Source organism: Entelurus aequoreus, linkage group LG11 (genome assembly GCF_033978785.1).
Source record: "Entelurus aequoreus isolate RoL-2023_Sb linkage group LG11, RoL_Eaeq_v1.1, whole genome shotgun sequence".
Taxonomy (NCBI): Eukaryota; Metazoa; Chordata; class Actinopteri; order Syngnathiformes; family Syngnathidae; genus Entelurus; species Entelurus aequoreus.
The window spans coordinates 63,682,915-63,689,553 of NC_084741.1; positions in this window are offsets into that span (position 1 = coordinate 63,682,915).

Below are 6,639 nucleotides of genomic sequence, written 5' to 3' on the forward strand. Positions count from 1 at the left end.
AAGACTCTCTTAGTTCTGTTTCAGCACCCCTGGGTTTGTGTTTCTTGGTTGCCATTGGTGCTGATGATTTTCCCCTGCCTCTGATTAGTGTTCGGGGCGCTCACCTGCTCCCGGGCACTAATCAGAGAGCTATTTATTCCTGCTTTTCGCCACACTCAGTCTGGCTGTTTTGTTTGCTTCATGCAACATTACGTTGGTAAATCCTAGTTTCTGATTCCTGTTTCGATGTTAAGCTTTCCCGCTAGCTTTTTCCTTAGCTTTCCTGTACTTTTGCATTTGACCTGATTTGTGGATAACAAAATCATTGTCTTACCTGCACACTGCCTCCGGAGTTCCGTCTGCATCTTGGGGAAACGATCCGCGCATAACCATGCGATGACCCAACCGTAACATAAAGTTTGACAAGCAAGGAAACAAGGAATTGGCTGATCAGTCGATCATGTCAACATAGCCACACAAGCTCATGATCACGGCATCGCTATAAATAGTTTTTCTGTGTCAGCGCTTATAATGACAATATCACTAATACTTGGTTAATATTCAAGTCACAAAATCTAAATTCAGTATTGTTGGTGCTTTTTGGATGGTTATTTATTGGGTTTTATGGGCGGAATAGAGGACCTCCCATTGGCTCCATCGTAAGCTGACTTTTATTTATGTTTATTCTCACATTATTAACCGTATCCACTCGGGTATGGGGGCGGGGGTCCCCACATCTGCGGTCCCTACCAAAGTTTCTCGTTGTTCCCATTGGGTTGAGTTTTTTCTTGCCCTGATATGGGATCTGAGCCGAAGGACATCTGTGATTAAAGGCTATATATTTAAACTTTGATTGATTGATTGATTATTTACGAGTTAGAATGCATTACAAAAAAAATACAGCCGTCATCATGTCTTTCATAATGATTGTGAACGAAAATTCCCCAAAAAAGTGCAGTTCCCCTTTAAGGCTTGTGGTATCAAGGGAAATGGCACAGCAGTGTTCTAAAAATTACTTTTAAAAAGTAATTATTATAGTTACTTTTTACCAAAAACTTAATTTAATTACTAACGGAATTACTCTTTAATGAATGTAATTATTTATTATGGAAAGTAATGGATATGTTAGTATCTGGCATATGCAGTTAGGAGACAGTTAATTTGAGAACACAATGTGTGTGTGTGTGTGCTTTTAAAAGGCGGGGCCTGTTGCTTAGTGACATATGACATCATCGAGGTTTTCAATGGAGCCGTGTTTGTTAGCTTTAGCAGTGCCAGCTCTTTTAATATTTTCACCGGATTGTGTTACCCTTAGTTAATAAAGGGATTGACTGTGCTTCGATGGCTTTCACATCTTCTTGTCAATAAACGGTCTATTGTTTGGATGGTAAGTTTTTCACTTCAATCATTGATTTGTTGTTCATTATTCCCAATGTGTACGTGTGCATATTACCAACTAATTTATGACCTGTATTAATGGTGTTTGTAGGAGTGTAGAGGTATAAAATCACAGGATCTAAGACGCATTTGGCCGATGGTATATTGGAAGTGACATTTCTACCTGCTGCTACTGCCATTCTTTTAAAAGAATGCCGTTTCTTCCCTTATGACTGAACCATAGTTCTAGCAACTTTCAGCTTGTGAAAATGAGATCGCACACCGGAAAAACAAAACAGGTTTTGATCAAACGTGTTCATCACCAGCGCAGAGGAAAAATGAAGGTGACTTTTCTATAGCAACAGTTTAGCCTGGTTGCGTTGCTGTACAGTACATGCCCTTTCGTAGGGATGCTAACGCTTATCGATCCTCAGCGGCAACCAGTGGGAAGTCGTTGCTTAAGTGACATTGAATTAGGAAAGGGGGAACTTGATTACAGTGTCAGGATGATAAAATAAGTATCACTTACAGGCATTTCCCCACGCTGTCTTCTTTCATCAACTATGACAACCTTCACAAAAACAAGGTCGCCTATTATTAGATGAAATACAAAATAATAATTAAACCAAAAATGCAGTGGTGTGCCGTCAGGGCCAGCAAGGCCTTCTCTGCTGGCCTAACCTAACCAGAAATCATGATCATAATTAAAGATAAAAGTACTTTTTTATTTACTTTCCTATAATATCTAAAAGTATTCATATTCTCTTCATGTCTTTCCAGGGCTGTTGTTTTTATCCAATCAGAATTCAGCTATCTTATGTTGCTATGCTGTACGAAATCTGCCAGGGGCACATACAGTTAATGATTATTTGCCGTAGCCAAATCAGATCACGACTTGTTGTCAATATGGCCTTCTAGCTGGCCTCACGTCGAACGTGACATTTGCGCGCCCTGTGATTGGATACTCACTTGTCACTCCCAAGTGAGTATCCAATCAGAAGTTGCACTTTACGAAAGCAGGAAGTGTTGCACTGGCGCGCAGCCATAGCAGAGAAACCCACAAAGAAGGAAAGCAAAATGTTGATTAGGTGGCAGATATATATTTGCATGGCCATTTTCAAGAAGGATATTTAAAGAGGAACTACATCTTGTGAGACGAGGTCCGCCAGCCGTCTAAGCTATCCCGGCGATGAAATGGTGAAATGCCCGCCACTTACACTCGAATCAACCGACTTCCAGTGGTACCACTAGCTTTAATGGCATCGGATGTGTGATAGAAATTGTGAGTTTAGCTTACTGTGAGGTTTGTTCTCCCGGGATGCAAACGGACGACTCCGGACAGGACTTGCAGGTAGGAACATGATTGAATCTTTAAAAGTCAAAACAGCACCACAAACAGAAAAGTAACAGAAGCATGAAGCAAACAATGACGCCAGACTGAGCGTGGCGAGCAAGGTGACTAAACAGCTCTCTGATTAGTGGTTGACAGCAGCTGAGCGTGGGACCACTAACCAGAGGCAGGTGAACCCAATTAATCCCCATGGTGACCAAAATAAACCCAAGAGTGCACAAACAGGAACTAAGGGAGTCCAAAACTAACAGAACATAACAAAACATGATCCGGACCACAGATCATGACACAAATATTTTATTTCTCTATTGTGTCAAGTTTTTAATGTTTTTTTTGTTTTTTTTTACAATTATTGTAATTTTGACTATACCACAAGAGATAGGTTTGAATTGTTGACGTGGGTTTGATTTTAAAATGCGCCGGAAAATAGTCCGTTTCGTAGACTGTTGAGGTGATTCAATATCCAGTAGTGCGTAAATGTGTTTCTGTATAATATTTCTCCAGCCATGGTCATGTGGGGACATAAATTATGGTATTTTGAGAGGTAATTATTGAAGCCGGACATCACTGAAGGCCTAGGTGGGAAACGCCACTGCAAAAATGTAACGCCACCAGCCAACAGATAGGAAATACGGCTAATAGGTGTTTAAGTGAACATGTTTGGCAAAGAAATGTCGATATTTGTCACAATTATAAGCCAAACGTCAGCTCAAATAGAACGAATGCCCTACAGGGCTGCCGAACAAGACTGTCTTGTGCACTGTCTCACGTGTGCACGTTCACAAAAGAGATCTGATGAACTGGTGAATGAAATAGTACTCTATTTGCAAACACTGCTTTTAAAACATAACCTTATCTTTTTTTGTGTGTATTAGTGGGGCGTAGCTGACATGGTTGAACCAAAATAAATAGGGGTGTATTCCGAAACATTAAAGGAAAAGAGCCTTAAGTCTTGTCCGAACTGATTAATCCAATACAATATCAGTACGAAACGTTGAACATACTTTTATTATTTTGTAGTGTGAAATGTCTTGAAAGACTTGATCAAGTGTAATTACTCAGAGAACAGCGGCAGGCATGAAAAACACTTCAGCAGTCTTTGAAGTGTAATGCACTTTTGTTTGGAATTCTGCCCATCATTCACAATCTTTATTAAAGACAAAAACACATATGTATTTATTTATTCTTCTTTTTCTTTTGCACTCCAAATACTAATGATCGGCTTGTTGTCAGTGGCTTGCAATGGTGATAATAGGAGTAATCCATTTCGCCTCTAAATCGCTCTAAAAAAGCATCTAAAAAGTGCCCAAAATACTCAATTTTCCATCTCGTGACCTGAATATTAACCAAGCATTAGCATTATTGTTATTAAAAGCCTTTACGCAGACAAACTATAAAAAAAGAAAAAACATATGAGTGCTTATCTCACATAAGGATTGTGAATCAATCAATCAATCAATCAATCAATGTTTATTTATATAGCCCTAAATCACAAGTGTCTCAAAGGGCTGTACAAGCCACAACGACATCCTCGGTACAGAGCCCACATACGGGCAAGGAAAAACTCACCCCAGTGGGACGTCGGTGAATGACTATGAGAAACCTTGGAGAGGACCGCATATGTGGGTAACCCCCCCCCCTCTAGGGGAGACCGAAAGCAATGGATGTCGAGTGGGTCTGACATAACATTGTGAAAGTCCAGTCCACAGTGGATCCAACACATCAGCGGGAGTCCAGTCCACAGCGGGGCCAACAGGAAACCATCCCGAGCGGAGACGGGTCAGCAGCGCAGAGATGTCCCCAACCGATGCACAGGCTAGTGGTCCACCCGGGGTCCCGACTCTGGACAGCCAGCACTTCATCCATGGCCACCGGACCTATGCAACTCCCCCTCGCAAGGGACAGGGGAGAAGAGGAGAGAAGAAAAGAAATGGCAGATCAACTGGTCTAAAAAAAAAAAAAAAAAAAAAAAAAAAGGGGGGGTCTATTTAAAGGCTAGATTATACAAATGAGTTTTAAGATGGGACTTAAATGCTTCTACTGAGGTAGCATCTCTAACTGTTACCGGGAGGGCATTCCAGAGTACTGGAGCCCGAATAGAAAACGCTCTATAGCCCGCAGACTTTTTTTTGGCTCTGGGAATCACTAATAAGCCGGAGTTCTTTGAACGCAGATTTCTTGTCGGGACATATGGTACAATACAATCGGCGAGATAGGCTGGAGCTAAACCGTGTAGTATTTTATACGTAAGTAGTAAAACCTTAAAGTCGCATCTTAAGTGCACAGGAAGCCAGTGCAGGTGAGCCAGTATAGGCGTAATATGATCAAACTTTCTTGTTTTTGTCAAAAGCCTTGCAGCCGCATTTTGTATCAACTGTAATCTTTTAATGCTAGACATAGGGAGACCCGAAAATAATACGTTATAGTAATCGAGACGAGACGTAACGAACGCATGAATAATGATCTCAGCGTCGCTAGTGGACAAGATGGAACGAATTTTAGCGATATTACGGAGATGAAAGAAGGCCGTTTTAGTAACACTCTTAATGTGTGACTCAAACGAGAGAGTTGGGTCGAAGATAATACCCAGATTCTTTACCGAGTCGCCTTGTGTAATTGTTTGGTTGTCAAATGTTAAGGTGGTATTATTAAATAGATGTTGGTGTCTAGCAGGACCGATAATCAGCATAATGACAGGCAAAATTCCCAACAAGTGCAGTTCCCCTTTAAATTGAGTGGTAATTTTTTAATTTTTTTTTGGTGACACCTGGTGAATGATGCGGACACGTTTGTTACTCGATACTTTCGAATACGGTTCTGTCTTGGTATTTGTAAGTAATGTGCAACTGTGATTATTTAATACTCTATCAGAATCAGAATCAGAATACCTTTATTGTCATTGTATGGAAACAACGAAATTGGACAGCAATCCAGCTCAGTGCTTTACAAACAAACCTACATAAAATAGTTTTAAGACAACAACAATAATAAAACAAGAGGTTGCCCTCTAGCGGGTTCACCTGGCCACCACACACACTGGCACGAGAGCCCGGTATTCAGGTTGGATCAAGTCTTTTATTCTTATCCACCAGTATGGTTTACTTTTCAGCAATATATCATTAGGACTTTTCAGTCCGGCGTGTCGCTGATTTGCTCTCTAGTGTGTCTCTGCTTTGCTCTCTCGCTCCAACTCCCACCCTCGTGTCTCGACCCGGCTGCCGCTAATAAGCATGGCAGGTGATTGGATGATCAGCCCCAGCTGGGTAATCCAATCACCTGCCAGCTGTGCTTCAATGCCGGTCCTTCCACACCCCGCTCCGCGGCAGGCCCGTCTAGCTTGTGTGTTATTGTGTGCTTAGCTGTTGTGTAGCTGCTAGCTCCTAGTAAGCTAAAATACGGGAAAACACAAACCTTGTGTGCTTATTGGAGGACATTTAGATGTTAACTGTCACCATACTTGCCAACCTTGAGACCTCTGAATTCGGGAGATGGGGGGTTGGAGGGGGGGGGGGGGTGTATATTGTAGCGTCCCGGAAGAGTTAGTGCTGCAAGGGATTCTGGGTATTTGTTCTGTTGTGTTTATGTTGTGTTACGGTTCGGATGTTCTCCCGAAATGTGTTTGTCATTCTTGTTTGGTGTGGGTTCACATTGTGGTGCATATTTGTAACAGTGTTAAAGTTGTTCATACGTCACCCTCAGTGTGACCTGTATGGCTGTTGGTCAAGTATGCCTTGTAGTCACTCATGTGTGTGTAAAAACCGCATATATTATGTGACTGAGTCGGCTCGCTGTTTGAATTGAGGAAAAGCGAACATGACGACAGGTTGTAGAGGACGCTAAAGACAGTGTCTTTAAGGCACGCCCCCAATATTGTTGTCCGGGTGGAAATCGGGAGAAATTCGGGGGAATGGTTGCTCCGGGAGATTTTCGGG